The 11,452-nt window shown below is 43.7% G+C and overlaps 1 long non-coding RNA gene across 1 annotated transcript in view; it reads left to right on the top strand.

Moving 5' to 3' along the window:
- LOC137350416 (uncharacterized) overlaps positions 1–11,048 on the top strand; it is a 44,443-nt gene extending 33,395 nt beyond the window's left edge. The window contains exon 3 of the long non-coding RNA XR_010969409.1: positions 10,974–11,048. This is a non-coding gene — a long non-coding RNA (uncharacterized lncRNA). The remainder of the gene's footprint in view (positions 1–10,973) is intronic.
- The last annotated feature ends 404 nt before the right edge of the window (positions 11,049–11,452 follow it).

The following is an 11,452-nucleotide window of genomic DNA, read 5'->3' on the forward strand; positions in this document are numbered from 1 at the left end:
TTCAGTGCTGTATCTCTAAACTAACTCTAGTCATTCTTTTATTCCTGATATACCTATAGAAAGCCTTAGGGTTTTCCTTGATCCTATCCGCCAATGACTTCTCGTGTCCTCTCCTTGCTCTCCCTTTAGATCCTTCCTGGCTAGCTTGTAACTCTCAAGCGCCCTAACTGAGCCTTCACGTCTCATCCTAACATAAGCCTTCTTCTTCCTTTTGACAAGCGCTTCAACTTCTTTAGTGAACCACGGCTCCCTCGCTCGACAACTTCCTCCTTCCCTGACAGGTACATACTTATCAAGGACACGCAGTAGCTGCTCCTTGAATAAGTTCCACATTTCGATTGTTCCCATCCCCTGCAGTTTCCTTCCCCATCCTACGCATCCTAAATCTTGCCTAATCGCATCATAATTTCCTTTCCCCCAGCTATAATTCTTGCCCTGCGGAATATACCTGTCCCTGCCCATCGCTAAGGTAAACCTAACCGAATTGTGATCACTATCACCAAAGTGCTCACCTACATCTAAATCTAACACCTGGCCGGGTTCATTACCCAGTACCAAATCCAATGTGGCATCGCCCCTGGTTGGCCTGTCTACATACTGTGTCAGAAAACCCTCCTGCACACACTGGACAAAAACTGACCCATCTAAAGTACTCGAACTATAGTATTTCCAGTCAATATTTGGAAAGTTAAAGTCCCCCATAACAACTACCCTGTTACTCTCGCCCCTGTCGAGAATCATCTTCGCTATCCTTTCCTCTACATCTCTGGAATGTCAACTTGGTGCTGTTTTGAACTGTTTTGTCATGCATTTTTTTTTACAGATTTTTATGAATAAAGCATATTTTTGGGGGGAGAAAAAGTTCAGAAAAGGTTCACTAGGCTGATTCCTCGGATGAGGGGTTTGTCTTATGAGGAAAGGTTGAGCAGGTTGGGCCTGTACTCATTGGAGTTTAGAAGAATGAGAGGTGATCTTATTGAAACATATCAGATCCTGAGGGGGCTCGACAGGCTAGATGCTGAGAGGATGTTTCCTCTCATGGGGGAATGTAGAAATAGGGCACACAGTTTCAAATTAAGGTGATTCCAATTGAAGATGGTGATGAGGAGGAATTTCTTCTCTCAGTAGGTCATTAGCATTTGGAATTCTCTTTCCCAGCGAGCAGTGGAGGCTGGGTCAATAAATATATTCAAGGCTGAGTTAGACAGATTTTTGATTGACAAGGGAGCCAAGGGTTATGAGGGGGCAGGAAAGTGAAGTTAAGACCACGATCAGATCAGCCATGATTTTATTGAATGGTGGAGTAGGATCAAGGGGCTGAATGGCCTACTGCTGTTCCTACTTCTTATGTTCTTATACCCACACAGACAGTCCTTTTTCACAGCTACTCTAAAACGAATGATATTTTAATGACTCTTGCACACAATCCTCTCCGACTGAAACATACTTCATTCACCTGACTTCATTCTCCAAATCTAGATCCAGTACCATCTCCTTCCCCATTGGATGGAAATATACTGATTCAGAAAGTTCTCTTACACACATTCCAGGAATTCTTCACCCTCTTTGCCCTTCACACAGTTATTTTCCCAGCCTGTATTCGGATAATTGAAATCCCCATTAGCATTACTCAGAGGTTCTTGCATCTTTCGACAATTTGCCTGCAAATTTGCTCCTCTATCCACTTCCTACTATTTAGTGGCCTGGATATACACTGAGCTGTGGAATAACTCCTCTGTTGATGCATTATTCTAAACAAATAGATTCTACCTTTCAACCCTCAAGTACATTTTCTCTTCCTAGTGCTGTAACAGTATCTTTGATCAATACAGCTGCACCCACACAATCCTCTGCCTATTTTTCTTCTCTATCTTTCTTGAATACATCGCAGTGAGGAATTTTAAGTTCCCATTCCTCCCCTTGTTTGATCCATGTCTCCGTTATTGCCACTGGATCACAATCCCATGTGGCTACTTGTGCCTGCAGCTCACCAATCCTATTTACCATGCTGCAAGTATTTACAAACATGCACTCTAAACCTATCTCAGTCTGCCTTGCATTTGTCTCTTGTTTGAGTCTTGTGTTTCTGAACTATTCTTTATTCTAATGCTGTTTGTTTCTCTCAGTCCTCGGTGCACCTTGTATCTATTCTCTAATGCTTCATCCTTGTGCCCCTCCCCCAGCCAAATTAGTATAAATCCTTTCACAAAGCATTAGTTAAAGTGACAGCGAGGACATTTGTCCTGTCCATCTTGTGCAGGTCACATCAATGGGTGGCACAGTGGCGCAGTGGTTAGCACCGCCGCCTCACAGCTCCAGCGACCCGGGTTCAATTCCAGGCGCTGCCTGTGTGGAGTTTGCAAGTTCTCCCTGTGTCTGCGTGGGTTTCCTCTGGGTGCTCCAGTTTCCTCCCACAAGCCAAAAGACTTGCAGGTTGGTAGGTAAATTGGCCATTATAAATTGCCCCTAGTATAGGTAGGTGGTAGGGAAATATAGGGACAGGTGGGGATGTGGTCGGGATATGGAATTAGTGTAGGATTAGTATAAATGGGTGGTTGATGGTCGGCACAGACTCGGTGGGCCGAAGGGCCTGTTTCAGTGCTGTATCTCTAAACAACACCAGAAGTGGTGACAATGTTCCTGGAAGCTGTAGCCCTGCCTCATCCACCATTTCTCCAGCCATGCATTAACCTGTATTATCCTACTATTCCTATACTCACTAATACACATGGGAGTAATCCAAATATTATAACCTTTGTGGTCTTGCTCTTTAACTTCCTTCCCAGCTCCTAAAACTCTGATTCTAGGATCTCAACCCTTTTCATACCCATGTCATTGGTTCCAAAATAGACCACGACTTCTGACTGTTCTTCTTCCCCATTGAACATATTTTGAAGACTGAAAACTGGTTTCAGAATCTCACACTTGGTCCCACTGCCAAGCGGCTGGGGGTGGGTGGGGGTGGGGGGAGGGGGGAGGCTGCACTGAGGTCCCCCCACTGCTGGTAATATGCGGCGGGCCTTTCCCGAAGTCGGGGGTCGAGGCGGGCCTCTTCCCGCAGAATTTTATGGCCCCCTCCTGCCGTGACCCATGACATCGAGAGGCTGGTAAAATTCAGCCCAATACGTTCAGCTACAATGGCGGTTCATGCTGCCCTCTTCTGGTCATTGGCTGACTTACATGCAAAGTTTCCATAAAATGAATGTCATGTGGATATATTGCCAGGACAGGGGAGTATCATTTTGAGATGTTTTTAGGAAAAAGCAGCGCACTTAGACTAATTGGAGAACACTGCCAAATATACAGCACTGGCACGATGGGCCAAATGGTCTCTTTGTTCACTATTCTATGATTCTATGAACATTTCCCATCCTAATTTCACATTTTCTACAACTGCAGCATTTGGCTTTGGAAAGCTCTGGTGTGTAGACTTTTCCTAGAACTGCAAATAGTACCTTGTGACAATATAAACTGTCAGTGTATGTATGTGGGTATCACATTTATATACGAAATGAGTGCTGAAGTTATGACGGTATCAGTTGTAAATGTATTTTCATTATGTTTCTAATCTACATCATGTTATACATGTCTGTGATTGAAACTGTGATCCTGTAAATGATGAGTTTTATTGATCATTCATTCGATATGGACATCGTTTACAAGGCCAACATTTACTGCCCATCCCGACTTGCCCTTGAGCTGCTGCTGCTGAACCGGCTTCCTGAACAGCTGCAGCCCATGTGGATTTGCAGTTTTTCTTGTAGTTGTTCATTTGAAACAGATGAACGGTATGCTCAGGCATTTCAGAGAGCAGTAAAGAGTTAACTACATTGCTGTGAGTTTGAAGTCACACATGGGCCAGACCAGGTGAGGACAGCAGATTTCCTGTCCTGACAACATCAGTGAACCAATAATCCAGTTGTTTCATTGTCACCATTACTGATACAAGCTATTTATTGCTGATTTATTTCATTAACTGAACTTAAATTCTGCAAATGTGGTGATAGGACTTGAAATCACTGTCACCAAATTATTGCTGGGATTTGAAATCACTGTCACCAGATTATTGCTGGGATTTGAAATCACTGTCATCAGATTATTGCTGGGATTTGAAATCACTGTCACCAGATTATTGCTGGGATTTGAAATCAATGTCACCAGATTATTGCTGGGATTTGAAATCACTGTCACCAGATTATTGATGGGATTTGAAATCACTGTCACCAGATTATTAGTCCAGGCCTCTGGATTACTAGTGCAGTAAATATTACCACTATTTTACTGTAGCCGGGGGTGCATCAATGGGCTCATTATGAATAAATGTGTGTGTCTGTATGTGTGGTTTTGGAATATATTTGTGTGTATCATTGTGTATAAATGTACTTAGGTGTTATTAATAAATAAGACAGAAATAAATAAACAGATAATTTTTTTGAATAAGACAATTCAACCTGAATAAATAATACAAATTCATGCAAGTAAGCAGTATTTAACAAAAGAAATCAAAAATGTTCGTCTTTAACATGGATAAAAGGAAGAGCAAATGTAACAGGGCTTTAAGATGATAAACTCATCGAATCAGTGACTGGTTACAGCACAGAAGGAGGCCATTCAGCCCATCGTGTCAATGCCAGCTCTCTGCAAGAGCAACTCACCTAGTCTCAATCCCCTGCCTTTTCTCCATTGCCCTGCAAATTTTTCTCCTCAGATAATTATCCAATTCTCTTTTGAAGGCCTCGATTGAACCTGCCTCCGCCGCACTCTCAGGCAGTGCCTTCCAGATCCTAACTACTCGCTGCTTAAAATAGTTTTTCCTCATGTTGCCATTGATTCTTTAGTCAATCATCTTAAATCAGTGTCCTCTGGTTGTCGATCCTTCCAGCAATGGGAACAGTTTCTCCCTATCTACTCTGTCCAGACACAAGAACACAAGAACATCAGTAGTATGAGAAATGGTCCATTTTCCTGCTGATGTTTCTATTGCCTCACCTCAATAACCACAATAACAATCATCTCCTTGGGTTTCATGGTTTATTGAATGTATTTGCAATCCTGACACAGTGTGAATCCACAGAAGTCATCGATAAGGTCCATCTACTGCCTCGTGACATGGTGTAGCTGGCTCTATTCTGTCAATGGAAGTAATTCGCATTGGCATTACATACTATATTGCTTGCTTGCTAGCTAATGCATTTGTGCTGCTCTCCATTGATGTTTGTATGCTACTTTATTTACAGGGAGAAATATGTTTTAAATCAGACTGTGTTTTGAAGGCATCAGATTGGCTATACAATTTATATACAGATTAATTGCCTCCATGTCTGTGGCTGAGTCAATAATTTTGTCAAATGTCCATGGTGCAACATCAACATGTCAGTGCCTATCCCTGCACAGATAAGAGGGGCTCCCTCTTCATTTAGGGTAGGGGGGAGGGGGAATGGCTTTCCCAGAAGACATAAATCTCAAAGAACACATCCATTCGGAGTTTTGACTGAACTGAACTGCACAGAATGTTGTGAGATAACAATCCAGTTCCTTTTCCCACTCTCTTGGGGCTTGAGGAAAAAATGTTCTTTAAAACAAAGAAAGAAATGCACTGGACACATTCAACTGGAGAAACTGGATCAACATTCTTTGCCGCTGTTTGTTGTTCCACCTCCCCTAAAGATTTAATGGGTGTATGTGGCGTGGCAATGGAATGATGGAAACTCGGAAACCCCAAGGTAGATTTGCCCAGATTTGTGCTGAGCTGACGTACCACATTTAGTCTCAGTGTCCTTAGTTTAAGAATGGGAAAACGTAGCCAGGATTCCTCCTCCTAATAGCAATTCAGTGACTTGATGTCAATTACACAGGGATGGACCTGAGGCAAGGGAGAGATTAAGCTCAACTTGTGATGTGCTCCAAGTAGCCTGTCAACAATGGCTCTCTCAGCTCACACATGAAGAATGTTCTAGAGGGCTGACCGAACCCATGGATCATAATCCCAGTGAGGACTCAACAACCAGAGGAGGAGAAAAAGTTAAAAAAAACAATGATTGGATAAAATAATTGAAATGCTATTTGTAAAGTTATATATAATGCAATAGTTCATGCTGCAACAAAACAACATGATGTGGGTTTGAACCCGTAAGTGCCCAGCAGTAATATTCTCCATCTACAGACTAGGAGGCTCCTCAGTGAAAGTGAAATTGGAGTGTCAGCCTAGGACATGAAGGCTAGTGCCAGTTATTTTAGCAAACCAAGACACACAGGTTCAACTGGTAGAAAGCAAAATTAGGACTGATGTCAGGTGTTCCGTACACAAATAGTGATCGCCATGTGGAAAAGACTTCCAGATAGGGCAGTGAAGATAAAAAAGCTTGGCAACATTGAAGAAACAGTTGGAGAGTGTGGGAGTGAGGGATGCAGTTCTTTCTGCATCAATGAGCTGGCTGCGAGGTTTGCTAGTGTCACTCGGGAGGGTTTACACTAGTGTGGCATGGGGGTGGGAACCAGAGCAGTAGGACAGCAAGTGAAATAAATGAAGAGGAACTAGTATATAAGGCCAGGAAGGCTAAGAGGAAGAGCAGGCAGGGAGATGTTGCGGAGAACAGCGGGACTGGTGGTCTGAAGTGCATTTGTTTCAATGCCAGAAGTATAACAGAAGGCAGATGAACTTAGAGCTTGGATTAGTACTTGGAACGATGATGTTGTTGCTTTTACAGAGACTTGGTTGAGGGAAGGACAGGATTGGCAGCTAAATGTTCCAGGATTTAGAAGCTTCAGGCGGGATAGAGGGGGATGTAAAAGGGGTGGGGGAGTTGCATTACATTAAGGAGAATATCACAGCTGTACTGCGGGAGGACACCTCGGAGGGGTCATGCAGCGAGGCAATATGGGTGGAGCTCAGGAATAGGAAGGGTGCAGTCACGATGTTGGGGGTTTACGACAGGCCTCCCAACAGCCAGCAGATATGTAGACAGATTTTGGAAAGATGTAAAGGTAACAGGGTTGTCGTGGTGGGTGATTTTAACTTCCCCTATATTGACTGGGACTCACTTAGTGCTAGGGGTTTGGATGGGGCAGAATTTGTAAGGAGCATCCAGGAGGGCTTCTTGAAACAATATGTAGATAGTCCAACTAGGGATGGGGCCGTACTGGACCTGGTATTGGGGAATGAGCCCGGCCAGGTGATCAAAGTTTCAGTAGGGGCGCATTTCGGGAACAGTGACCATAATTCCATATGTTTTAAGGTACTTATGGATAAGAATAAGAGTAGTCCTCGGGTGAAGGTGCTAAACTGAGGGAAGGCTAATTATTACAATATTAGGCAAGAACTGAAGAATTTAGATTGGGGGCGGCTGTTTGAGGGTAAATCAACATCTGACATGTGGGAGTCTTTCAAACGTCAGTTGATTAGAATCCAGGACCAGCATGTTCCTGTGAGGAAGAAGGATAAGTTTGGCAAGTTTCGGGAACCTTGGATAACACGGGATATTGTGAGCCTCGTCAAAAAGAAAAAGGAAGCATTTGTAAGGGCTGGAAGGCAAGGAACAGACGAATCCCTTGAGGAATATAAAGACAGTAGGAAGGAACTTAAGCAAGGAGTCAGGAGGGCTAAAAGGGGTTATGAGAAGTCATTGGCAAACAGGATTAAGGAAAATCCCAAGGCTTTTTACACGTATATAAAGAGCAAGAGGGTAACCAGGGAAAGGGTTGGCCCATTCAAGGACAGGGAAGGGAATCTATGTGTGGAGCCAGAGGAAATGGGCAAGGTACTAAATGGGTACTTTGCATCAGTATTCACCAAGGAGAAGGACTTGGTGGATGATGAGCCTAGGGAAGGGAGTGTAGATAGTCTCAGTCATCTCATTATCAAAAAGGAGGAGGTGTTGGGTGTCTTGCAAAGCATTAAGGTAGATAAATCCCCAGGGCCTGATGGGATCTACCCCAGAATACTGAGGGAGGCAAGGGAAGAAATTGCTGGGGCCTTGACAGAAATCTTTGCATCCTCATTGGCTACAGGTGAGGTCCCAGAGGACTGGAGAATAGCCAATGTTGTTCCTTTGTTTAAGAAGGGTAGCAAGGATAATCCAGGAAATTATAGGCCGGTGAGCCTTACGTCAGTGGTAGGGAAATTATTAGAGAGGATTCTTCGGGACAGGATTTATTCCCATTTTGAAACAAACAAACTTATTAGCGAGAGGAAGCACGGTTTTGTGAAGGGGAGGCCGTGTCTCACTAATTTGATTGAGTTTTTTGAGGAAGTGACAAAGATGATTGATGAAGGAAGGGCAGTGGGTGTTATTTATATGGACTTCAGTAAAGCCTTTGACAAGGTCCCTCATGGCAGACAGATACAACAGGTGAAGTCACACGGGATCAGAGGGGAGCTGGCAAGATGGATACAGAACTGGCTCGGTCATAGAAGACAGACGGTAGCAGTGGAAGGGTGCTTTTCTGAATGAAGGGCTGTGACTAGTGGTGTTCCGCAGGGATCAGTGCTGGGACCTTTGCTGTTTGCAGTATATATAAATGATTTGGAGGAAAATGTAGCTGGTCTGATTAGTAAGTTTGCGGACGACACAAAGATTGGTGGAGCTGCGGACAGTGATGAGGATTGTCAGAGGATACAGCAGGATATAGATCGGTTGGAGACTTGGGCGGAGAAAATGCAGATGGAGTTTAATTCGGACAAATGTGAGGTAATGCATTCTGGAAGGTCTAATGCAGGTGGGAAGTATACAGTAAATGGCAGAACCCTTAGGAGTATTGACAGGCAGAGAGATCTGGGCGTACAGGTCAACAGGTCACTGAAAGTGGCAACGCAAGTGGATAAGGTAGTCAAGAAGGCATATGGCATGCTTGCCTTCATCGGTTGGGGCATAGAGTACAAAAATAGGCAAGTCATGCTGCAGCTGTACAGAACTTTAGTTAGGCCACAGAATATTGCATGCAATTCTGGTCACCACACTACCAGAAGGATGTGGAGGCTTTGGAGAGGGTACAGAAGAGGTTTATCAGGATGTTGCCTGGTCTGGAGGGCATTAGCTATGAGGAGAGGTTGGATAAACTCGGATTGTTTTCACTGGAACGACGGAGGTGGAGGGGCGACATGATAGAGGTTTACAAAGTTATAAACGGCATGGACAGAGTGGATAGTCAGAAGCTTTTTCCCAGGGTGGAAGAGTCAGTTACTAGGGGACATAGGTTTAAGATGAGAGGGGCAAAGTTTAGAGGGGATGTGCGAGGGTGGTGAGTGCCTGGAACTTGCTGCCAGGGGAGGTGGTGGAAGCAGGTACCATAGAGACGTTTAAGAGGCATCTTGACAAATACATGAATAGGATGGGAATAGAGGGATATGGGCCCCGGAAGTGCAGAAGGTTTTAGTTTAGCCAGGCATCAAGATCGGCGCAAGCTTGGAGGGCCGAATGGCCTGTTCCTGTGCTGTACTGTTCTTTGTTCTTTGTTCCTGTGAATAGGCCAGATGGCATTCCTCAGAATCCCAATGTTTATAACCTGTAAGGCTGAATAGCTACATGTCTGGGGATATGTTATCTGTTTGCTTTGTAGTCTGAGTGAAGTGGCTTGCATTGGCAAAACAACCAATGGAAAAGAGATAACTCACCTACATGAGACTCCCTCTCATGCAGAGTGACAAGGTTACGATAAGCACGGTGAGGACACAGAACTGTGAGCTCAAGGTACAGCTAACAGATCTCCAAAATAGATTTGTCAAACCTGTATGTATTTTACATCACCTCTTTGTAAAACCCTAGATCTTATTCACAAATGTGTTGCTGAATCTATTTCACTAATCCTCACATCAACTGGAGCCATTATGAAGTCCTTGTGGTCAAAATCCTGAAGTTCCCTCTTACATTTTGGGTGTATTTAGACTGCATTTTCGATCAGTGTGAAGTGGTTTCAGCTTTGCACTGACACTTTTATTGTGTTCATTCAGAGGTAATGTAAGATCCATCTTCGAAAAGGGTGACAGAACTAAGCCGAATAATTGCAGCCCAGTTAATTTAACATCTATGTTAGTTGAGTGAGTTTGTTCAAGACTGAGATTGGTAGAGTGTTGGACACGAATGGAAACAAGGGAAATGGGGATAGGGTGGGAAAAGGGTTGAGGTGGAAGATCAACCATGATCTTATTGGATGGTGGAGAGGCTCGAGGGGCCGTACAATCTACACCCGCTCCTATTTCTTATTTTCTAGGTCAATGTTTAGAATCTTTAAAGATAAAATTACTAAATATCCAAGTGAGAAAATTATTAGAAGTAGAAACACTGGTTTCATAAAGGAAAATCGTGCTCGACAAAACCCAATAGAGTTCTTTCGAAGTGACAGATAATGGTGGCCGTGTGTACAGGGACATTCGGAATGCCTTGGAAAAGTTAGTAGAGAGGAGACCATTGGAGAAGATTAACACTTTTGGAATTAGGGGAATGGGATGAAATGGGATTAAAAACTGGTTCTGAGGGAGGGGAAAGTAGGAGTTAAGGGCAGTTTCTCCGAGGGGATGGAAGTGGGTAGCAGTGCCCCACATGGTTCTGTTCTAGTGCTGCTAATTTGTAGTGTGTAAGGTCACTTGTGCACTTGGCGAGGAGTGAATTATGGTGCAGGGCATGGGGAAGATGCAAAAAGACCATCTTTAAGAAAAGGAGTCTGGCCTCAATGGTCCGGGTGGAAACACTTGTGACACCATGCAGTCACACTGACTCCCTCGTATGCATGGGTTTGGCCTGTGTTGACAGCCCGAGCAATAAGGGAATAAATTTTTTCTACAGAATGTAACATTTGTTTCGCTTTCGGTTGAGTTGAAGAATGACGGTTTTTATACAATTGAGAAAGCGGTTCTTGCAAACTGCTTGTTTCTCTTATGGAGTTTGTTGAACCCAGACTGAGCCACAACACTTCAATAACCTGAAACATTCTCAGCACAGTAACCTTTTATTCATGTGATTGTGTTTTTTACTCCCCAGATCTAGAAGACAGCAGCTTGACAGATGATATTGAGTCTTCAAGCACTTCACTGAGCTGCTGTGCTTCCAGCAGAGGCTCTGCAGCAAAAGCAGGCTTGTCTTCCGAAGACTGCACTACTAAACAGACCATACAACTTACCGAAGAAATCCAGAACCCACAGGTCAAACAAAACTCATCCCTGACCTTTTGTAAATGTGTTCCCTTTCTCTACAAGCATGAAAAAACATGAGGTAATCAAGATTAGAGCCGTCCGACAATCTGATCCATTCAAGCACAGGGAATATAATTTTTTGGGGGGTGGGAGATGTTTGTAAATAGTTAAGGATCTAAAGGCTAAGTGTGTTGATGAGCAACATTGTGGTAGAACGCGAGCAATTTTGAGGCCAGAGAAACCGTGGTTCTACAAAACACCAGCATTAATCTTGCATGACCTCTAATAATGCCTCATCAAAAAGATGACCATAATTCATAACCGAGT

The sequence above is a fragment of the Heterodontus francisci genome, chromosome 35 (assembly GCF_036365525.1).
Source record: "Heterodontus francisci isolate sHetFra1 chromosome 35, sHetFra1.hap1, whole genome shotgun sequence".
In the NCBI taxonomy this organism is placed as follows: Eukaryota; Metazoa; Chordata; class Chondrichthyes; order Heterodontiformes; family Heterodontidae; genus Heterodontus; species Heterodontus francisci.